Raw genomic sequence first — 24,931 nt, forward strand, 5'->3', positions numbered from 1 at the left:
CGCTATAACGGACTTCTACTGTAATTGTTACTCATTCCTTGCTTCCTAAAAATAAATAATTTCCTCCAAAAATACCTCCCTTTTCTGGCACAGGAGGTCTGCCAAAACCCACCACCGAAGGGGTTAAATACGTGAACAGCTTGTATGAACTGTTGGTGTGTATGTGAGCAAGTATGATTTAGAGCTATTGTTAGGTGATGTAGATAGATATTAATCATTAACAAAATTATAATATTATTTTACTCCATTAAATTAGGTAGTTTCTAGACTGTTAACAGTGCTATTTTTCCAAAATATGCGACTATGTATGTTGTGGTTAAGTGTTAAGAGAAGGCCGTGAGCCCTAACTTCGCCTCATACAAAGTCTCTCATAGTGCACTGGCACTGCCGGTGGCTCCAAGTAGCCTACGCAGTGGTCTCCACGGTATGCACCGACCATGCATCTTGGTAGGTGTGCTAGGTACCGACTGATGAGCCCAACCTAGCACATGCTGGCAACCAGAAATGAGTTAGCTGAGAAATTTACAATGTCCAATAACAGACCATTTATATTGGTATCATACAAAAGCATAAAATAAATAAATACATAATAACATAGAAATTTACCTCACAATTGATAATACTGGGGAAGAACTCAAGATGCTCACACGTACTTGCAAACAAAAAGGGATGTTCTCACAGTGAAGGGCATGTATCACAGATGACAACTTTCCCATTGAGTTTTCAATATTCCTTTTCCAAACTGCAAAAGAAAAATAAATTACAGTACAAGAACACTTAAATAAAACACACATGTCATGCAGATAATACCCCAGTAATATGCAAACAACTCAACAATAGCTTGCTTAATCCATGCAAGCTTATAAAACAAAATTACGTTGAAAGCAAATGGAAAGTCTCTGGGTAGCAACAAATTTAGATAATGCAGATTGGATTCCTTTTTTGCAACAGGCGAGATCAATGCAAAGGAGGTGAAAATTTGACCGACCTCAGAACCCAAACCTGACCAGCCACTCTCTTGACATGTGCATTTACCAATTACCGACTGTCGATGAATGAATTACAGTTCAACCCCTTAATGCCTACCTGGTGGCCATGACTGTTAATGTGTTGAGTTTTTAAGGTCTGATACTGTTCTTAGCTGGTTCGAGTCCCAACTGTGGGAAAAAAAATTCACCATCAGACTGTTGGCTGGCAGGGCAAGAGAGCTGGTGTTATACAACTTTTAATCACTAGATTGCATACCAAAATCCTGAGTTCAATTTCAAACCTCTCTACAGTGTTCTTATGGAGCAAGATCATACGACGATACAAATAGTGATTTGTCTGTCAGATGAGGATGTTAGGCCTTATGTTATCAGACAGGTTTAGGCTATGTGCTAACACCAGGTTTAATCCTCTTTCTACGTCGTCATCCAGATCATCACCACCACCACAACACCCAGACGGACAGACCACCCATGGGCGTCAAATAGAAAGATCTGCACCAGTCCTCCCTGGAGGCCACATGCTATTTATTTATTTAATTTGTCTTCTTTTGAGTGGAGAAGTTACAGCGCATGGCCCTCTCTTACACTTTACCACATTTACAATACTTTTCTGCAGATATATTACCTTATAATTTAGCAGAATCGCATTATGCTAACACACTCTCACTCACATTTATAAAGGAATTAAAATATTATACTGTACATTAACCAATATCAAATAATATTGCTCAAATACACACAAAATAAATGCACATATTACACAAATAGCAACTAGGTCTACATATACCAGAAAAATACGGTCTATCACCATTCACGCACTCAGCTGTACAGTACACATCAGTCAGTAGCTAGGTAATCTCGGCAAGATCGCTTGAATTTAGTTAATGAGTCACTGTCCCTGACACTGACTGGAAAGGAATTTCAAAGTCTGGAACTGGTCACAGTAAAAGAATTGTTATACATAGATGAATGGTGAAGAGGAATTGTAGTGGTAGATCCAGCACTAGTATTACAGTTATGAAATGAAGAGAGAAAGTGACATTTAGAGGAAGTGTAGAGAGGTTAGTTGCAATGTAGAAATGTATGTATTAATACAAGTATGTGATATTTACATCTTGTCAGGTTTTAGCGAGTAAAGTTCTTGATAGTACGGGGTGCGAGGCATACATAGCAAGTTAATAAATTGTACTTGATTAAAATTCAAATAATTTTTAAAGTAAAAAAGATGTTTTCATATAATATATCCATTTCATTATGTTCCACAACACATTAATGAATATCAACTAAAGTATTAAAATTTTAAGGATTTCATTCACTGCCAAAATCCTAAACCCTACCATTTTATCTTCCTCTTCATGAATAGGGCTACCTAGCCATGGCTCACCTTCGATTCCGTACGTCTAATACCTTGTTTTGTCGCTATTTCACGTTTGAAATTGTAAAATTTCACCTGAAATTTATCCATCACCGTACCGAAGCAGTTCATTTTCAACCTCAGGAAACTCTTTGTTGCCGTTTTGAAAAGCAACTTCCTGTTTTTGCCAGTAGTGTATGGTATTTTAAAACTTCAACACTTCTCCATTACTCACCTGTAAGAAGTCGTGCTAGAAAACAAATTATATTGTAATTTGATGGACTGAAACTGCAGTCAGTTCAACAGTGTCACATTCCATCTAACTCATTAGGCCAGGGAATACCTTAAGACTCAGAATTACCTACCAGCCTTTCACCAAAAAATGGGAGAGAGCTGCTGCGACTGAGATAAGGGGAAGATTACAGGAGATAGTTCACCCTTGAGCAGAGAGAGGCATGCATGCTGCAGGATGTATCTTATATTTATATTAACTTGTAGAGAAAAACCTGTGCAACATATAAGCGAGAATTATTTTTCTCCCTCAATTCCAAATAAAAAATTAGAGTGCTTGATGTGCGAGTGTAAATACAGCATACTGCTCCTGTTCATCATCGTGTGAATTCTTCTAACCTAAAACAGAACAGTTGTTTGACCAAGATTTGCAGTACCATTCGGTGGTATATTTACTCTACATTTCGCCATCGAAGTTTAGCAAGATTTTTATGTTCCGAAGTATGCGCATTATTTAATATATATATTTGTTTATTATGAGTAAAAAGGCAAAGTTAGGGTGACTGGCATTCTCTTTTACTTAACCATATGGTAAGGTAAATTCTTTATTCCCCTCTGTATTAATACCTGTAAAATATATCCAGCTGACAGCAACAAATTTCTATCAATTACATTCCACCCATTATGGTACTACTCATAGGTAATGTAATGCGCACATGTAACACAGATCTATGGCGTTTCTCATATTGCGGCGCCATTTACAGGCAACGCAAACCTATGGTGTTCCTCACAGGGACTCGTACAATTCTAAAACAACTTAACTTCATTGGTACAGCTTAAAATAATTCACTTAATTAAATGATGTATTACCTACAATTTCACACTTAAAGCATTGTGAACGAATTCTACTGACAAGCACAATAAAGATTATTTTCAGTGAATTATTATTATTATTATTATTATTATTATTATTATTATTATATACTGTACAGACATTAAAAACCAAACCGCAGGGTGCAACAGCCCCAGAGGGCCATGGGCTAACAAGCGAACGCTGCTCAGCCCGAAGGCCTGCAGATTATGACGTGTCGTGTGGTCAGCATGATGAATCTTCTTGGCCGTTATTCTTGGCTTCCTAGAACGGGACCTCCATCTAACTGTCAGATAGCTATTCAATTATCACGTAGGATGAGTGGACCTCGAACCAGCCCTCAGGTCCAGGTAAAAATCCCTGACTTTGCTGGGAATCGAACCCAGGGCCTCCAGGTAATAGGCAGGCATGCTACCCCTACATCACGGGGCTGGCCAATATAGATTAAGCCCACAATATTTTATTATTTATTATTCACTATTATTATCTAAATATATCACCTGATGCCAATCGAAGACCAGGCCAGGAATGGAATGATACCCCAGCTAACTCCAAGAATTGGAACTGTGTTAAGAGTTAATGCTGCTTGGACAAGGGAAGATAATGAGGAAGAGGCAGATTATAAGGGTTCTTAGCAGGTGTCAAAAGAGGAAAAACAGATTGTGGGGTGGCACTGTTCATTAGGAAAATGATACCATGCAACATAGTTTCTGCTAGGCACATAAACGAACACATGATATAGATAGATTTAGCAGTTGCATTTAGGACGAGAGTTGTCTGAGTATATACACCATATGAGGGAGCAGATAGGGATAAAGTAGACAAGTTTGATGATTAATGTTCAAAGGGGCTTAAAATCTAGGTCATCGGCCCCTGATGGTACGAAATGTAATGACAATTTAAAAGTCCAAAATCATCCACTGACCAGAATTACAAATGTGATGACGAAGAATGAATGGATACAAATTTAAAACAATCTGTGGATCCGACCCGCAATGCCCCACATTCCCAGAAACTAGCGTTAAACAATAGTATTACCGACCAAGGGACAGATTTTAGAACACAATCCTGAATCGAAGATGTAGTCTAAAGGGGTCCAAAATTCAGGTCATCGGCCCCTCATAATGGTACTTATTGCTAGGGAAGTAGAACATGGTTATTGTCATGTTGCAGTCCTAATCAAAGTAGCGTAGACTCACGGTATTCCACCCATTATGGTACTATGCATAGGTAATGTAATGCGCACATGTAACACAGACCTATGATGTTTCTCATATTGCGGCGCCATTTACAGGCAACAGAAACCTATGGTGTTCCTCACAGGGACTCTTTTACTATCCCATGATGTTCCTAACATAGTGGGTACTAATCATAGGCACGACAGACCCATGGTGACGCTCACAGAGTGGTACTAATCGCAGGGTAAAACTCACCCTGATTCACACACTGTCGCTACTAATCACAAACCTATTATGTACCTAACATAGTGACACTACGCACAAGTAAAAGTGATCCATGGTGCTCCCCGCATGGTGGTACTAGATACAAGTTGTCTCATGGTTCTAATTCAATCATCCCTTAATTGCCCCTTTTAGTCGCCTTAGACATACAGGGGATACCGTGGGTGTATTTTTCGCCTGTGTCACCCACCCACGGGGGGGGGGGAAGTTTTATGAAGCACTGAGTACGATTGTAGTCAGGGCTAACAGCAAGAAGAGGATAGTGCTAATGGGCAATTCCAATGCGAAAATTAGAAATAGAACAGCAAGGTATGAGAAAGTGATGGGTAAATGTGGGGAAGATAAATAAATAGAAAAAGGAAGCAATAACTGGACTTTTGTGCTAGGATTAGCAGTTAAGAATTTTCTTCAAGCACAAGGCTATTCACTGCTCCACATAGGAAGATCAGGAAAATGGTACAATAACAGATTACACCATAACCATCTTTTAATTCAGAAAATCTGTTAAGAAATTAAGGATTTTTCGATGATACATACCACTATCTGATCTGGAGTAAACTCTCACTAGGCCTACGTTAGAGAAAGTTAAGTCTGTCCGCTGACGAATAAGGGTAGAGAATCTCCAGGACAAGGAAATTAAGACAGAAATACATGGATATTATCAGTGAAATGTTCCAAAGAATAGACAGAAAGCAGTTTCAGGATGCAGAAAGAGATTGGGTGCAATACATTGATGCTGTATCAGTAACAGCAAAGGTATATCAAACACTGATCCAAACAAGAACTGATGCAGATATGAAATTGTATGCAATGAAAGAAAGAGCAAAACAAACTATTGTAGAGTCCAAGAAGAAATCGAGGGGAAATTTTGGCAAGAAAACTGGAAAGGCCTGTTCAAGTAATAAGTAACAATCTTTGAAAGGGACATAAAAGGGAAATTAATAGTGCCTTGGGTAAATTGGGTGAAAACTTTGTAGAACTCAGAGAATCACTGGACTGACGGAAGGAATGTATTGAAAAAATTCTAAACATAAAAGCAATTATTTCTGTTGAAGTGATTTTAACAGCCACTACATATAGTGGAAATACAATACCAGGGATCAGAATGGTAATACACTTGCAGAAAGGGCATAGGAGAACAACTTGAACCTGATTTTTGATACAATAGACAACGGTACGTTCGAATCCACAGCATGGAACAGAGAATACAACTCAGACCTAAGTTTTCAATACAAAATCCTAAAAAACAATCTCTACACATATCCTGAATAGTCCAAGGAGACTTCTAATGCAGTCAACATCGTCCAACAATTTACGAACTTTCAGAAGGCAAACTAGGAAATGTTTTCTCAGGATCTAGATAAAGTAATAAGATGAATCCCAGCAACACCTGAAAATAAGGACAGAATTGTTGGTGCTGCAATCTCAATTGCAAAAAAGTGTATACCATCGGAGTACCGCAAGGAATGTATTCCAGGATGAAACAACGAATGTGAAGAACTTGTTACACGATATAGATTTCATTATTAATCCATAATGGTACAAGAACTGATGCAGCTATTATTTTGAAATTTTTCTAATTCTATATCAAGAATGCAAAAAAGTATAACCTCAAGAGAAATAGATTCAGTATATGGACTTGGACATCATTTCAGTGGTTCTTTCTAATGGTTTAACCTATCACGTTTTTATTTTGGACTAACATCTACAGAACTGAAAAATAATTGTATAACACATTTATGCAAAATATGGGCATCATCTTAACTGCACTCATGTTTTCATGAACCATAGTCACTGTTTATCATTCATAACAAATGTTAAATGTATCACAGTCACAACAACATTTGCAGCATTTATGAGATGTTTTAATGTTTTAATTTAAAGTTATTTAACTGACGATGGCCCAAACACAGGGCCGAAACATGTTTTACTAGAATGTAAACAAAATATTGTATTGAACAGGAGCAAATATAGAATTAGAAAATTTTCAAAATAATGCAAAGAACTTTATGAATCTATAAGGAGGAAGGTGATCCAGATTTAGCTCATGACATATTACAATAACTGAATGCTGCAAGAAAAGAGAAATGGATAAAGAAAACAATGGACCTGGACTTTAAGAAATCAAATCAACAGTCTTGGAACTTACCGCAAAAATTGGGAGGATGCAGCAAACCAATATCAAAATATCAATCAATACCTTTGATTTTTTTTGCTTTACGTCGCACCAACACAGATAGGTCTTATGGCGACGATGGGACAGGAAAGGCCTAGGAATGGGAAGGAAGCATCCATGGCCTTAATTAAGGTACAGCCCCAGCATTTGCCTGGTGTGAAAATGGGAAACCACGGAAAACCATCTTCAGGGCTGCCGACAGTGGGGTTCGAACCTACTATCTCCCGAATACTGGATACTGGCTGCACTTAAGCGACTGCAGCTATCAAGCTCGGTCAATCAATATCATCAGATCAAATGGCCAGTAGAATTGTCTCGCTGTCTAGAGCCCCACAAGACACAAAAAATGATACAGAAAGGGAAAGGGTAAAGAAACAACTTGAAAATTTGGTAATTTACAGCAAATAATACCTTCACAATGGAGGAACTAGAAACAGCTCTCAGTGACTTGGAAGACAGGCAAGGCACCTGGCTTTGATGGGATACAACCTGCCACAATGCGGATGGAAGACTAGGACATGGTTGATCAAATTTTATTCTCTTCTAACAGTGTGATGCCTGCCAAAAGCTTTCAAAATCACCAAAGTAATTGCTGTCCTAAAACTGAACAAACCTCCGGACAAAGTAGAGAGTTATAATACCAATATAAATGGTCCGTTATTGGACATTATAAATTTTCCAGCTAGCTCATTCTTGGTTGCCAGCGTTTCGCCCTCATGTGCTGGGGTGGGCTCATCAGTTGGTACCTAGCACACCTACCAATACGCTGGCTAGTGCATACCGTGGAGGCCACTGCGTAGGCTAACTGGAGCCACCGGCAGTGCCAATGCACTAAGAGACTTTGTCTCATCACTAAAAATTGATGCCTGCTTGGCCATCAGATGATATAGATGTTGATTCCCATAGAGAATCTGAAATATTTGTCCTGAATGAGCAAATTTATAATACCAATATAAATGGTCCGTTATTGGACATTATAAATTTTCCAGCTAGCTCATTCTTGGTTGCCAGCGTTTCGCCCTCGTGTGCTAGGGTGGGCTCATCATTTGGTACCTAGCACACCTACCAATACGCTGGCTAGTGCATACCGTGGAGGCCACTGCGTAGGCTAACTGGAGCCACCGGCAGTGCCAATGCACTAAGAGACTTTGTCTCATCACTAAAAATTGATGCCTGCTTGGCCATCAGATGATATAGATGTTGATTCCCATAGGGAATCTGAAATATTTGTCCTGAATGAGCAAATTTATAATACCAACATAAATGGTCCGTTATTGGATATTATAAATTTTCCAGCACTAGCCAGCGTATTGGTAGGTGTGCTAGGTACCAACTGATGAGCCCACCCTAGCACACGAGGGCGAAACGCTGGCAACCAAGAATGAGCTAGCTGGAAAATTTATAATGTACAATAACGGACCATTTATATTGGTATTATAAATTTGCTCATTCAGGACAAATATTTCAGATTCCCTATGGGAATCAACATCTATATCATCTGATGGCCAAGCAGGCATCAATTTTTAGTGATGAGACAAAGTCTCTTAGTGCAATGGCACTGCCGGTGGCTCCAGTTAGCCTACGCAGTGGCCTCCACGGTATGCACTAGCCAGCGTATTGGTAGGTGTGCTAGGTACCAACTGATGAGTCCACCCTAGCACACGAGGACGAAACGCTGGCAACCAAGAATGAGCTAGCTGGAAAATTTATAATGTCCAATAACAGACCATTTATATTGGTATTATAAATTTGCTCATTCAGGACAAATATTTCAGATTCCCTATGGGAATCAACATCTATATCATCAAAGTAGAGAGTTATCGCCCAATAGCACTACTCAGTTGCTGTAATAAATTTCTGAAAAGACTTCTACTGAAATGGATAGGCCTGAGGATACTGGAAAACATCCCAGTGGAACAAGCTGGTTTCAGACCTAACAGAAGCTATACAGACCAGGTGTTAAGCCTTAACTTCACACATTGAAGCAGGGTTTCAAAGACAAGTAAAGACATCTGTAGTTTTTGTCAACCTGACCACTGCCTACAACACGGTATGGAAAGGACGACTACTGTGCAAATTGTTCAGTCATCCCCCACCAAACCGCTTTGAAACTAATCAGTAACATGCTCTCAGACAGGTACTTTAGAGTAATCCAGGGTAATCCCATAAGCAAAGAAAGAAAACTAAATAATCACCTACTTCAGGGGTCAGTTTTACCCCTGCACTTTTCAACCTTTATATTTCAGACTTACCTGAAACCAGTGCAAAGAAATTTGGTTATACTGATGAATTGGCCTTGGCTTTTCAATTTAAAGAGTTCAAAATTGCTGAGAGAGAACTGATGACCTTAACAAAATACATAGGCTACATATTTCATTTAAGGGAGACTCATACCATATCTTTCCAAAACTGAGGTCAGCTTTTACTTGAACACCAGAGAAACAGGTTATGAACTGAAAGTTCATATGACCAATGTAATGCTTTCTAATCAGTCACCCAAAATATCTTGGAAGTGACTCTGGATAGGACATTACTTTCCAAGACACATCGTGAAATTATGTCTCAAAAATTAACCACTCGAAATAACCTCATTCATAAACTCTGCAGCACCAACTGGGGAGCAACAACAGATACACTTCGAACTTCTGTGATCAGCTTAGTGTTCTCTGCAGCTGAATATTGTGCTCCGGTGTGGATGAATAGCTCTCACATAAAGAAGATCGGCACTCAGCTCAATACAGCAATGAGAACCATCTCTGGATGCTCCCAGCACTCAGCCATATAACCCTCTTTGCATTAAGAAGACAAGATGCAGTACTAAAGGAATATCTGAAAATAATAAACAATCCCAAACCTCTGTTTCATGACGACATTCCATATCTGTTCCAGAAATACAGCCCTACGACTAGCCCAACTGCTTGCTGATAGTAACTTCAACATTGATACTAAGTGGAATGACTTCTGGACTGAGAGTGCTCCATTTTAACACTGTGACCTTACCGACCCCATACAGAAACCCAAGGGCTCTGAACTTCCGAGACATGTGGAGAAGTCTCAATCGCAACCGAACAGGACCTGGAGTATGTGTGTACAACCAACGCAAGAGGGATAAGCAGTCAAGCCCAATCTGTGGCTGTGGAATACCGGCTCAAACCAACCAGCACATCATCGAGGGGCGCAATTTGAGAGCCAAATTTTTCAGTGCTACACCACCGAGCCTTGGGTGGCAGTCCATAGACACACATGCTGAGTGCGGACGTGCATTATTTTGTTGGGACACTGTCCCAGGGTGCTTTGTCATAAGAGGTAGGATGTGTGGACGCAGAACATCTGTGACATATCGCTATGCCGTCAAAGTCTGCCGAAGCACTATTAGAAGTGACCTGAATTCATATCCTATAGCTCCCCACAAGATGATGCCAGGGATTACACCTGTGCGTCTTTCTACAATAAGGGCAAGATCTGCCCTCTGCGCCGCCAAACCCGCACACAATGGTCATCGGAGGTTATTAAGAAGCAGGACTCAACACATTTTGCTTTGTCTCATTCCATTTTTTTTTTAAGTTCTGTTTGGGCCTGCTATAGACCACATGGTTCTTATCTCTAGCAGCTTTCTTCTTACACTAGTACTCCTTCATTCTTGCACTGTGAAAGTCTTTCCGCTCCCGAGTCCATTTCACACATCCTCCCGGACATAGTTTTTTTTCTGTTAGTGACTGGAGAGAGTTTGATGTTCTGATCAACGTTCTGTACCTATTCCTGTCATAGATTTCACTGTGAGCAATATCAAATTGTTGAAGTTCTTTCCTGACAACAGACACATGGGGCAGCAGAACCCCAATCCAGCGAATGCGAGTTGTCGAGACATTAAGGGGGAACTCACAGGATGTTGTAGAGTCTCCAGTACAAGTTCACGGATGGTGGGTGCCGAAGTTATGGGATTCCGCAATGGTTGGCGTACCATAGGATAGTCCTCCCTCGGGATACTGTTTCTTGGTCAACCCGACCCTACCCATGAATGCGTGTCCTCATACACCCATTGAGTCCAATATCAGGCCAATGTGACATCTGAATGGCCCACATGCCTAGCAATCACACGATATGACCAACCAGCCTCATGCAGTCCCACAATGCAGCCTCTGTCAAATGCTTTCAATTGGTGGTTTCGGCTATCCAACACGTCTGTGAGGCATTGCGAGTGATTCGTACTGTACGTAGTCCTCTCTGCTAGTCTTGCTTTACTGTCTGACTCACAGCAGTTGGCTGGTAACAACTTAACAGGACAATGCCATCACGAATGCACTCTGTGCGCATTCTACACATTACGGATACTTGTAAATCTAATCATTTACTCGCACACCAATGGTATGAATGTATACCGAAATGGGATAATACTGGACCACTCCTTCTGGGTTTTTTTGTCAGGGAGTGTTTTATAGCTTTACATTGCACTGACAAAAACGGGTCTTATGGTGATGGGATAGTAAAGGGCTAGGAATGGGAAGGAAGCATCTGTGGCTTTTTAAGATGTGCCTGGTGTGAAAATGAGAAACCATGGAAAACCATCTGCAGGGCTGCCAACAGTGGAGTTCACACACACTCCGAATGCAAGCTGACAGCTTCGTGGCCCAAACTCTGCAGCCAACTTGCCGGGTGATAACTTTCGTTTTCTCCCAACACCCCTCAATCAGGACAAACCCTGACCTAGAAATCTACCAATGCCTACTCAGCATTTTAGATATTAGAAATTGTTTTAAATATAAGTTAAATAATTCAGGTCTAGATTCAACTACCCAACCTTAGAAGTGTAAGGTTAGGTAGCATTCTACGACCAGTTTCCACCTCCTACATCATTTAATGCTATTCTTTAATGTATTCATCATTACATAACCCCATTCCAACAACGAACTTACCTCATATTCAGGTTTCTTTATACTGTGTATTTTGTGGTTTTTTTTTTTTTTTTTTTTAGAATATTCTTTACATTGCACCATCACACACATAGGTCTTACAGCAATGATAGGATAGGAAAGGATTAGGAACAGAAAGAAAGTGGCCATGGGCTTAAGGTGCCCGGTGTGAAAATGGGAAACCACGGAAAACAATCTTCAGGGCTGCCGACAGTGGGATTCGAACTCCATATCTCTCGAATGTTTGTATTTATGTCGCACTGACACACAGAGATCTTATGGTAATGATGGGATAAAAAAGGGACTAAGACTGGGAATCAAGTAACCATGGCCTTAATTATGGTATAGCCCCAGCATTTGCCTGGTGTGAAAATATAAAACCATGGAAAAACCATCTTCAGGACTACCAACACTGAGCTTCAAACTGACTATCTCCCAAATGCAAGCTGACAGCCACGTGACCCAAATCGCACAGCCACTCACTGGGTTCACTTTTTATTCCCAATTAAGACGGAATCATATTCTGTTGTATAACAACATATGGTATATCCTGCAATGAGTTAGCAGTGTGTATCATATACAAGGAAAAAAGGAGAACTCTGAAGGTGTAGTGCAGTGGGCTCATATGATAATTCCTTCAAAGTAAAAAAAAAAAAAAATTGCCAAATGCAATTACTACGCCAGGAGTACAGGAGACCACTACAGATAAACACGCAACATATCGGGCACATGCCATCACTGAATACTGAGAAAATAACTATACATAGTTTAGAATGTGAAGTGCACACTGAATTGAAAAATTTTAAGTATACCTATTCATTGAAAGTCATTTCATAAATATTTGAATACACTGCATTCTGTACATATTGGTAGGTAATTGTTTTAACAGCTATAGTACGTGCAACTGACTGGTTTTGACATGATTTATACTGTAACTTGTCACACAGTACTGCTTTTCATAATTTCCTTTAATTTGTATTCTTTACTTCTACAGTAAATCTTGGATAAAACATTTCATCAGTGGAGACTGGTTAGAAGTGAAACCTAGGAAGGGTAAATATTTATTTTAAAAATTAAAAATATAAAGCAATCTAGCAATTCCATATGACTGCTGACATTGTGACCGTATCCATGAGACTTCCAGTTTTACATGGAATTGGAACCATGTGAACATGACTTTTCCTTTAAAATATAGCACGAGTATTTGCCGGGATTTGAATGGTAGACACCTCAGGGCTGGTTCTACCATCTGCTGGTAAAGTAGCTGGCAGCTGCTCGGGAGGTAAACTACCTGGGGGTGTAAATCAGCCGGTACTTTGCCTTGCGTGCAACCACCTCCGCGCAAGCGCTGGGTAGCTACCCGGAGCTAGACACCGATATACTGAGTTGGCTAGACTGATTTTCAGCGACTTCCTGCTTTCGAGTGTGGTGCTATCTATAGTCAGATGTATGAAGCTCATTTCGACTGTCTTATTTTCCTGTGCTTGCATCTGTTGATTATCATCAAAAAGCCTAATAAGGGGAGTCTTAAGAGTTACGGACAACGATTCATGTCAAGCTTTCGTGATTTTAATCTATGAGCTTCAAAATCAATGCCTAATTGGGATTAAAATATCGAGATTACATTTTCTTACACCAGTCATGTAAGGCAGCGTCTTTGGAAAGTATTCGTAATCTATAATCTTCATATCCGTATTGACAATTGCACAATATCACTTATAACTCAATCTTATCTTCTACAGATAAACATAACATCATTGCACAGCTACAAATGGGAAAGGAGCCACTACTTTGAAACCAATGTCATCCAAATTTACGGACGCCAAAAAGACAACATGAATTGGTTCTAATAAAAGGGCAACACACACAGCAGAGCTGAACATATTTTACTTGAATTTCATCCATACATTTGGCACCTTTTTAAAATTGAAAGTGTTTTATCTCGCATACGCACAGGAAGACAAAACTTTTATCCATGCAATTTTACAAACTCCAAGAATAGCAGCTGAAGTGTACAACTGTGAATAAGACTTAAATACGGAAGTTAGTCGATGTATTGACCACCAAGCAAGAACGAATGTTCATGTGCATGAAGTGTTTTTATATATTGTTTTTATCTTGTACATATATATAAGTTAGTTTAGGAAAAGACGTGTTTTATACACTAGTTTTAAGACCTTCAACATTTTAGACATACAGTTGCAATATTATACAGAATGACATACGCCAGTTCACGCTAAGACGTGCCCCATTTGTATGTAACTAAATGTACATCATCATCATATGGCATTCCTTCAACATCACAATCTTAATCAAAGCTTCATTATATAAATATGTATTTATGGTTCAGCTGAAGATGACCTTGAATATGAGGTCGAAACCGGTCCTGTAGTTTAATATATACAATAAATAAGTATTGATTGATGGAAATCCTCTCCTATTTTTAATTTTGGAAAGTATTCTCGTAGTAGATTGGTCAAGTCGCTCACTTCGTAATAGAAGGTACGCAGGTTTTCATTGTCTTTCTAATTTACATTTTAAAAATTATTTTCGTTCCCTGCCGTTGTTCTTAACTCTTTTCACGCACTTATATATACGTATATACACCCACATCTTCCTTACGGACTTATTGCCTTTGAGCATTCTATCTGCAGGCTTCTATGAATTGATTAAGTATTCCCACGATGCTCTATTTGCAAGGGTTCTCAACTTTGTGAGGTCAGCTGAGGAGCTATTTAATATGAGAGCCAGCAGACCTTGTAAAGAAAACCAAGTAATATGGCTGAGGAATTCATCACACTGACCAAACAACATTCAAATGCATGAAGGTCATTTAGCTAGACAGCAGTCATTTTGATAATGACTGTTGTTGTTAGTTTAATGCACTATGTCTTCTGGTATAGGCTAGAGCAATTTTGTTACTTTCATTAATCTGTCTTATCCTTGCCTTTGACAATATGAAAGTGACCGAGGTATGAGCAATGCTAGTAATGCCATTCCTTATGCAGCCAGTCCCTGCTATGAATGGTGTGAAAATGTTCATAGGGTCGGTTGGTGCATGCATTTCAGTGGGCTTGGCAGACGGATATGTAATAGCAACTTCTGCCTCGGTGAGGAAAGCAACGGGGAAACTTAAATCACTCCTCACTTCCCTAGTACGCCTCTTCAGTGATGCCTAGGCCATCTATGACAGCTAATGGTGGAGCTGTTGAGGATCCAACCAGCCTTAGGGCGGAGGACTGAACATACATACAGTTTCTAAGAGGGAGGGGACACTAAGGTAATCGGTTCCTAAGCACGCATTTTGACAGGCCCAGCTCCTTAGTTGCAACATAGGTTTTTTAAATATAGTATTCAGATATTTGTACAGTGCCAGTAAGATACTGCTGAGTTATGATGTTAGCTTTTACTGTGTAATGCATCTCAATAAAACCGCGGTGATACGGCGGGGGAGGGCGCGGTCAGCTCATAGCATATAAAGGAAGCAAGACACCATGAGAAGATTAGGCTTGTACAGGTGTGTATATTATCACCAGACCTGAGAATTTTGTGTCTGAAAAAAGCAATGTTTTAAGCACCTAAAATACATAAAATGATTAAATTATGCAATATTTTAAATTTTAGGCACGTAAAATGTAAAACTGAAGTTTCTGGCACATAAATATGTCGTAAAATCCTGAAATCAAGCACTATTTTTTTTAAATACAGGGATGTGTGTGTTTTTACATTAATGAGTATGACTATAAGTACAGCATGTTATTAGTATTCATAATTAGCAGCACATTATATTACAAGACTTTCTCACAATTTTCTACAGCTAAGTCAGGCTATTGTCTGTTAAAATTATTTTGAAGGCTAAAAAGGACCCTTCCACTAACACAGATGTAATGCCCACTTCTTCTGGACTTATTCACCTTCCCCAACCTAAGCATTTACCACCATGATCCATTGCAGCATATCCAGGAATTTTTCCCATCATATTCTCCCACTTGCATTTTACTTTGTCCCCAATTACTCCATTATTAATTACTCCACTTTAGTCTTTTGTACCACTGACAGCTGCTCTGATAAAGATTTTCCTTTGCATTCCCGCTTCATAACCATTGAGGGCAAGAATGAAAATCCTGAAAAATCTTGCTTCAATGATGGATATTTCAGCAGTTCCTTTGCAGATAAAACACAAACTGTACTCAGTGTATTATCATTGAGTTTACTGACAAATTTGCAACATATTTGTTGAGAGCATCTGTTGTTGCATTGATACCTACTGAAATGCACAAAAATTCTATGTCCTCCTAAATAATGACATGTTTTCTCGTACTCCATACCCAGATTCATCTTCCTGAGCGTGAACTCAGATGGGATGAGATTTTGGCAGCTTTTTTCCAGAAACTGACAGATCTGATTTTGCAGCATGTTCTTTAGCTTCAATCAATGCTCTGGAAAGATCTACATTGAAATTACTGGTTGTTGCTGAATTTACGGAAGTTGAGTTACCAGAGTCCATTTTGGCAAATTCTTTTCTTTAGATTTTGTCAACTGTAGTATACAGTGCTAAGTGAGATTTTTCTCTTATGAAACCTGAAAGAAGGCTGGCATTTGTTAGTATGATTCAGAATGAACAATCTAAATTGATTTAATTTTAATTCAAATTGAGATTCGCCATTAGTAAATGTATAGCCTAACTATTTAACTTTTTTATAACCCCAAAGAAGAAAAGGATTTTGATTTTACATTTCTTAAAAATCAGTAACCAGGATACCCACCATAAAGAAAATGTCAACTTTTTACCCGTTTGTTACAAAAATGGCAAAACAACGATATTCCCATCATAAATAAGATTGTTATAATTCACCCGCCAGGAACAAATCAATGACGTATCCCAAGAAATTTTCTTTCAGCATTGTTTTTTTATTTTCCACTGCTATGCAATGCAACTGACAGAATACAGGAGATGAGCACCAACCACACAGAGAAGCAAACAAGAAATTAAATTCAAAATACATTGTTGGTGAAGCATTCAAAACGGTTGTTAATTAAAATGTTAAACAGAAGCATGTCAATTGTTGATGGACAGCTGTGAATGTAAAGCCTTTCATTACAGACTCAAATTTGTGCTCTTTGCATTTCACTAGCCTTCTTGACTTCTAGACTTGATTTAATTACTGGTATAGTTCTTTTTTTTTAAGTGACTTGTTTTAGGCATTTAATGTTAAAAACTTCATAATTGGTCCGTATTGAAAAGATTTACAATTAAGGGATGAAAGTATATGATTTTCCACCTGTTCAATACAAATTCAAATGTGATATATATTGAAATGTCACATTTTATTCATAAATATTAGGGACCGGGTTCGGCATATTTACGCGTTTGTTCCTCTTTAGCCTTCTGTTGGTTATGTGGTGCATGAGGTCCGTTTTGAATCAAGATCCCTCTAGAAGTGCATTTGACCACCTGATGACATAGTGTCTTGTCAACTCATACTCGTTAAACTACGGCCTCAGCCACTCACATGTTCTTTTTACTTCTCAGATTTAGAAACTTAAAACCATCTTGCAACCTGACAACTAAGCTACCGCTATATTTCAAACAAGATTTATTTGATTCTTACAGCCGACCAATTTAATTTGGCTTACCGCCTATATTCCAATGAGGAACTATTTTTAACAAACATTAAATAACGAATAGCTGTGCTCTTTTATAATATAACAATACTGGACACTGTTACTAATTTTATTTACACGAGTATTCTCACATGATAAAATGTCTAAAAATTTTAATACTATAGGAATATCAATACCCCAAATTTTATTAGGTGCATAAGCTGTTCAGACAGAAGTATTTTAAAAGACGTCTTTTGTTATTTTACACACAATTGTAACAAAAAACATCACAGATATCATAGAACTGTAAATAGATCAATTTTACCTTTATCGTAAATTTTATAAGAGGTATATACGAGTTTTTATACATTCAAAATTTTGTACAGATCAACGCTATTATGAATTGCCAATATGGTAGAAAGTTTATATGTGTATTGACATGTATGTAATTTACTTGTGTCCTTGTTTATCTAACTTTAGGCTGATGATGGCATAAATATGCCAAAACCGGTCCCTAATATTTATGAATAAAATGTGACATTTCAATGTATATCACATTTGAATTTGTATTGAACAGGTGGAAAATCATATACTTTCATCTCTTAATTGTAAATTGTTTTAGGCAGTTCTAAAAAGAAAGAAACATTAAAACAGACGTCCACCACCCTTGTAGGACATTATAGGTTCTAATGAGTGCTTTCAGTAGGGCTCATTTTTCACGATTTGTAAACATCTGGGTACAACTCCAGCAAGTGCTCTGCAGCATATATGACAATATAGCAAAAGATAAATGATGCAAATCTTACCTTGTATCTTGTATTACTTGTACGAGTTTGAGATGCCAATTAAGAGTGAGACTCACCAAACTGCCCCAAGAAATATATTTACTTTCTTTACAATATTTCCCATGACCAATACCACTGGCTCAAATTGGCAAGAGTTCAGTTAATGCAGCAGTTGATCAGTGCAGACATCTAAGCGCGAATTCATGTCATTTGTTTCTTTCTCACTGACTTGAACATGCAGTACACGGCTGCCAACTCTTGATCTGAAGAACTAGTGCATTGTTAGGTGCACTACTTATAAACTTACGAACTAACGGATGGTTTCGACTGTGATGAAGCAAAGGGTGCGTAAGCGCCATTCTATGTTGGACAGTGACGAAAAGCTGAATTAATTTATCATGCTGGCTAGTGACAAAGCCATTGGTCTGGATTGGTTAGGTCCAGGTAGTCACAAAACCATTGGTCTGGATTGGTCAGGTCCAGTTAGTGACAAAACCATTGCAGCAAAGGGGGCCTGGGGAATAAGTGACTGTTAGGCCTCTAGAATTCTGTATGGCAGGGCCTCTCAAACGCCCAAAATCTCACGCATGCAAACACCGGCACAGAGTTCCTGTGCACAGTGCATCGGTTCCACTTGGCTCGGACCAACGCTTCGTCTCTGGGCTACTCGGCTAAGCTCGGCTCGGATTTGTAACGCTACAGAGCAAGTGAGGAAGAGGGAGACAGGGGGAGCAAGCGAGACAGGCGTGAGGAAAAAGAGAGGCAGCGCTGTTGCTCCAAATCGAGGAGCGAGGGTCTGCACTCTGGGCAACCAAGCAAAGTCATCTTTTGCACTGTGCACAGTGCATGCACCACGCGCATGCACCCTTAGAGGCCCTGCTGTACGGCAATAGCAGTACATTCCATGTTGGACAGTCACAAATACAGGGTTTTATTTATGCTTGGCAGGGACTTCATTGCTCAAACTAGGCCGCCAATGACAGGTTGCCACTGACCGCAGGCGCGCGCGGTTTCCGGCACTTCTGTGGTTGCTGAGAGCTGAGCTCCGAGATAGTAGGGTGTTCAATGAAGCTACTGTGTACTGTATGTCGTATTGTGTAGTGTTTTATTGTGATTGTGTATAGTGCTGTAATGTATGTGAAATATTTATTACGTGAACGTGTATATCTGCACAATACTTACATTAAGTGCAGAAAATCGTGCGCTAGGACAAGACAAAAGTTTCGAGCAAAATTTCCAAGGAGACCCCATTCCTGTCAATCGGACAATAAAACAACTGGCCAAGAGATTCAAACCTACAGGTTCAGTAAACAATAAAAATAGACATAAAGGTTGTTATCACCTTACTGAAGCATGTTTGGTACGAGGATCATAAATAAAAATCTGTGGCCCCCTCGTATCCCAGATTTAACAGCATGTGATATTTATTTGTAGGGAATGTTAAAAAATTTAGTTTATAGGAACAACCCTCACACACTAGATGAACTTAAAGACAATATAAGAGTTGCAATTGCATCCATCATTTCTAAAGAACTTGGTAGAGTAACCGAAAATTTCATTAAGAGATGCCGATTATTTTGGCAGCGCATGGGGAACATTTTCATCATCAACTGTAAAAATGGTGAGTGAAATGCCTGATAATACATGATAATGCATGGTAAAGATTTTTGAGCATAAACTGTAAACATGGTGAGTAAAATGTATGATAATGATTTTGAGCACCGTATTCTGCCGTACGCACGCGCGGTAGCTGGCAACTGAACCATCACTAGCGGCCAACGTCAAGCAAGAAAGTCCCTGCCAAGCATAAATAAAGCTGAATTAATTTGTCATGCAAGCTAGTGACAAAGCCATTGAATAATGGCATGTGCTAAATTAAATTAGGTTATAAAAGAAAATGTAATTCTGGGAGATGGCGGATGGGTCCCTGGCTGTCACAGTGAACACATCTATCCTCTACAAGGTATTCTACATAAGATTTGTACTATTTTAAAACAATTATAATGATATAAAACTTATCCTGCACATACTGAATTTCTACACCTCTCCACACCAAACAAGGATCACTTAGAACTCAACTCAGCAACTCAGCAAGGCAAAGGGTGTAATTGACTGGTGGCCTCCAGCTCGCTTCCAGGAACTTAGGCCACCATGTTTTGTGCCCAAGTATATCTGATCTGCTTACAGTATGTATTCAAAATAATAATAATAATAATAATAATAATAATAATAATAGTGTGTGTCCTCGGGAGGGGCCGGGTGCAAGACTTCTGAGTTGACGCCATATAGGTGACCTGCACATCTGCGTCTCCCAAATGCAAGTTGACAGCTATATGACCCAAACCATGCAGCCACCCTCAAAACAAGGCCAGAATTCGCTGACACAGCTATGACGACATACTTACGGGACCTCGTGGGTAGCAAGGGTTTCGGGTGAGGAGAAATTAAAAGTTACTGAAGAATTTTCTCCTTTTACTACTAGAATTACCACAGTTATCCAAGTAAAGTGGTACGATCTAAGGAACCATAACTGATTTAATGAGCCATTCGCGGTTTCACCTTAATTTGGCTTGCACTAACTCATCACTTTCTTTCTCCTCCCACCTGTACTTCACCGGTATCCACTTAACCCATTTTATACGTATTTATATCACTAACATATTTGCATATCATACTAACTAGCAAGATACCCATGTTTCGCTACGGTATTATACTGAAACTTATAATTGAATGCTTAACGTTTTATATAATATATAAAATTTGCGATCTAATTAGTTTTGTGAAAGATTACAGCAAAGTTCCTCCCATTTTTCAATCTCGCTTTCCAGCAATCAATTTCATACTTCCCGGGCTAGCCCCAGGTATTCTGCCCAGTCAGTTGGGTCAGTAAATCTTTGCCATCTTTTCCTATAAGCATTTTTAATTTGGATAAAATCCTTGAGGAGATCCGGCGTGGTGTCGTCTTGGGTGCCTTGGCGGTACTGAACACGCGGCCGGACTGCATTCATAGTCATTACCCAGCCAGGACCCGTTTCCAGCATGGTCCAGAACATTAATATTATTATTATTGTTAGGGTGGGTGATATTAGTTGAATTTAGGTTATGGTTATTATCGTTGTTGTTGTTCTGGACCCCGCAGCAAGTTGCAAGACCGCTACTTGGCGGCAAATTACATCTGCTGCCATTGTCATTGCTGACAATGTGACCAGCACCATTGTCGCGCGTAGGCAAGTACGCAGGATTTCTGGCAATATGATTTATATACTTCTGTGCATTATTGACTTTATTAGAGAGGTGAACAATTGCACTGTCAATATCATTCCTATAATTTATTTCAAATGTTTTTAAATATTCATTTATATGCCAGGAGAATCTACTGTAATCTAACTTTAAGTTCTCCAAAGGAAAAGATGGCTCCTGAAAACGAACCCAGGAAAGATTAAAAATGATTGGTTTATGATTAGAATCAAGTACGTTATGAACAGTAAAATCAATTGGTCACAACTCCTTTTTCACCTCACCGCTGTTAATTTGCTTAACGCCCCCACCCCAAGAAAAGAAAGCATTTTTTTAATGTTTAAAGGAGATTCCAAATACTAATGTTCATGTCTGTTACCTTCAGTTTTGAGTTATAAGTATCCCCATAAAAGGAATTCACCTTTTTTCATTTCCTTTCACCCCTCCCCACATTAAGTGAATTTTCCAGAAAAAAATACTTGTTTCTTTGTTAGTAAAGGATCTTTTAAATACCAATTATCATGAATAACATCTTCAGTTTTCAGCCGCCCCCCCCCCCCCAGATGATATTCCCCCCCACCCCCAAAAAAAGCTTTTTTGTTTTTAATGGATAATCCAAATACCAATTTCCATGTCTGTAACAACTTTAGTTTTTAGTAGATATAAGTATCCTCATACAATTCAATTAATCTTTCAATTCTTTCAGCCCCCCCCCCCCCCCCAATTGGATTTTCTGAAATCAAAGGAATACATGTTTCTTTACTTTTAAAGCAGATTCCAAATATCTATTTTCACGTCTGAAACATATTTCGTTTTTGAGATAATTGTATCTTCATATAAATAATTCAACTAATTTTTCAATTCTCCCCTCCCCCCCAAATGGATTATAAAAAGAATTCAACCCCATTTTCAGTCATTTTTACCCCCCATCGAAGTGGTTTTTCCAAAAACAAAAAATACATGTTTCTTTATTTTTAAATAGAGATTAAAAATACCAGTTTTCACTTCTGTAACGTTAAGTTTTTGAGATATACTGTGGACATGCTCATTTTAAATTTTTTACCCCCTTTTTAGTTCCGATGATGATGACGCTTTTTTAAAGGAGCATAACATCTAGGTCATCAGCCCCTAATGGTACAAAATGAGACAAAATTTTATGAGAATATAAAAATCCATAATTGAAAAACATGAGGATGAAGAATGAATGGATGGATATGAAGTTAAACAATCAGTGGAGTTAAAACAATCAGTGGATCCGACCTGCAATGCCCCACATTCCAACAAACTAGTGTTTTACAATAGTATTACTGACCAAGGGACTGCTGCTAAAGCACCATACTGAATCAATGATGCTTGTAGTCGGTCCAAAATCCAGGTCATCGGCCCTGCATGATGCTACCATACCTGCCAACTTTTGAAAAGGGCTATCGGTAAAACTCATATGCGACAAAAAATCTAACGATTTTCGACGTACCCGGGCTTGACAAAAATTATCCTTCTGGGCTACAAAATACAAGAATTCATGCTTTAAACAGGATATTTCAAAGAAATCATACCTACTTATATCATAGGCCAATGATTTGTAGAATATAACAATCAAGAAGAAATCCACGTTAAAAAGCAGCAGGCATGGTGAATATTAGTTTAGAGCATACATAACAGGACTTCCTAGATAAATTAAGCACATATGCAATAATTGAAAAAGGCTTTACGCAATAAAACTCGTTTAACGTAACACAGGCAAGAAATAATATAATACACACTGCAAATCAAACGCTAGTTCGACTTGAAAGTCATAGTTGTGGCCTAACCCCTGGTCTTCAAAATAGAAATAGACTCCAGATGTTCATTGGACATGGATGATCTGAACTCTGTTCTATTTTTCTTCACAAGGCTGACATCAGGTTCATATTCTGCATTGCTATGAGGTATCGTGAAAATAAACAGCATTACTCTAGAAATTCGGTTATACTTAAGAAGTCCATCGGCTCCACAATTTCTTGATATTTGTGCCCAACTGCAATCGCTTGAAGCATCGTGATTTGCAACCAAAGTGTCATCAACCTGAACTCATTCACCACCTCATCTGTAGTTTCATTCTCTTCCTTGCATAACATGATAGGATACTTTTCCAAGAATAAAACGAATGGAAGAAAACAGTGCATCTTAAATTTTGTCTAACCTAGCAACTTGAGCATGCTTTAACACATCAACCTTGAGTGGAAAACATTGGTGATGTAGTCACAGGCAATACAAAAGTAGTTTCTCACTGATGAAAAGAAAAGGGATTTATCTATATCCTGGAGATAATTCACTATGTTGGAAGTCTGAATGCCAATAACTAACTCACAAGGGATTAATATAGCCTGTGGGCCAACATATTTTTAATGTTATAAACTTATAAGTAAATGGAAATTAATGCAATCTTACTTGGAGAGCGTCTCAGAGAAGAGATGTGTTCATTGCGATGTCCAGGAACCCACCATCCCGCCCCAAGAAGCACATTTACTTTTATAACCTAATTAACATTATTACATGCTATTTTCATTTCTTAAGTAGCTACTTTTATTCCTATTGGCCAATGTAAAGTGGCACGTGATCTTCCCGTGAAGAATGTTGATCATTAATCCGTTACCAACTGCAGCACAATAAAAGCGCCAGATCCTATCCTAACCATCCAGACCCATCGTGTTTCCTCACAAAACTACACGGCTTCTAACCGTCCAGACCAATGGTCTTGTCCATGGCAAGAATCCCAACCATCCAGACAAATCGTCTTGTCCACAGCAAGAATCCTAACTGTCCAGACCAATCGTATTTCCTTACGAAACTAGGGGCCAAGGGCCGCTTCGCGGCTTCTAACCGTCCAGACCAATGGTCTTGTCCAAGGCAAGAATCCTAACTGTCCAGATGAATCATCTTGTCCAAATGCTACCCTAACCGTCCACACGGCAAGAATGGGGAACAATCGAAGCATAGTTCCTAAGTGCACAGGTTGGCAGCACTGAGCACTGCTGCAGGACATCCTTTCCGAGAAGGCCGCGAGCGAGTAAACAAAGGACAGTCTTTACACGCGTGTCTAAGTGTTGGCCCACAGGCTAATGATAAATGAACACTACGCCAACCTCGTGAACAAGGAATATGCACATGGTAAAAACGTACACACACACACGTGGAACGAATGTAATTATTCTTTTTCTTCTTCATAACTCAATGGGCTTTGCTAACAGTGGTATACCCAGTCACTGGAACGAATATAATTAGTCCAACGAATACAGAAAACTGCGAACCACAAAGTTATAACACAAAAACTC

At 38.9% G+C, this 24,931-nt stretch overlaps 1 protein-coding gene across 2 annotated transcripts in view; it reads right to left on the minus strand.

Moving 5' to 3' along the window:
• Positions 1 to 24,931, minus strand: part of LOC136864433 (WAS/WASL-interacting protein family member 2) — a 192,478-nt gene that overhangs the window by 162,606 nt on the left and 4,941 nt on the right. For both annotated transcript variants that reach the window (XM_067141424.2, XM_067141423.2), the window contains exon 2: positions 607 to 742. The gene's annotated coding sequence lies outside the window, so the exon portion shown is untranslated. The remainder of the gene's footprint in view (positions 1 to 606; positions 743 to 24,931) is intronic.

This window comes from Anabrus simplex, chromosome 2, assembly GCF_040414725.1.
Source record: "Anabrus simplex isolate iqAnaSimp1 chromosome 2, ASM4041472v1, whole genome shotgun sequence".
Classification (NCBI taxonomy): Eukaryota; Metazoa; Arthropoda; class Insecta; order Orthoptera; family Tettigoniidae; genus Anabrus; species Anabrus simplex.